Source organism: Bison bison, unplaced genomic scaffold (assembly GCF_000754665.1).
Source record: "Bison bison bison isolate TAMUID 2011002044 unplaced genomic scaffold, Bison_UMD1.0 scf7180017855075, whole genome shotgun sequence".
Lineage (NCBI taxonomy): Eukaryota > Metazoa > Chordata > Mammalia > Artiodactyla > Bovidae > Bison > Bison bison.
Window position 1 is genome coordinate 13,912 of NW_011485648.1, and position 685 is coordinate 14,596.

Sequence of the window (685 nt, forward strand, 5' to 3'; positions counted from 1 at the left end):
CCCAGAAGGACATCACCTATGTTGTTTACGAGGAATGAAAAGTTCTGGGAGGTAGGCTGTGGTATCATAAGCCTTCCAGTGTTGCTTCTAATTGAAGTAGAAGCAAAAATAACAATATTTATGACAATAAACATATTAGCTTGGGTAGAAAGGCAGAACTTGGAAACAACTTGCAGTTTACCTAAGTAAACTACTTACAGAAATAGGGAGAGCTCTTTAGGGCTCTAGAGTATAATGTTGCATACTGTAAAATACAACTCACATCTCCTGTTTCCAAAAGTGGTTTTGTTGCTCTCCATCATGTATTCCTAATAATACACTTTTTGAATATTTTTCTATCATGGAGTCCATTAATTTCTTAAATAATATACTATTCTGTGTAAAACAGATAGCCAGTGGGAAGCTGGGAAAGACTGAAGGGAAAAGAAGAAGGGGGTGACAGAGGATGCAATGGTTAGGTAGCATTGCGACTCAATGGGCACAGATTTGAGCAAACTCTTGGAGACAGTGGAGGGCAAAAGAGCCTGGCATGCTATAGTCCATGGGGTTGCAAAGACTCGGGCACAACATAGCCACTAAACAACAATAAAATGAAAAGCTGTAGCACACAGGGAGCTCAGCTCAGTGCTCTGGGATGATTTAGAGGGGTGGGAAGTGGAGGTGGGAAGGAGGCTCGAGAGGGAAT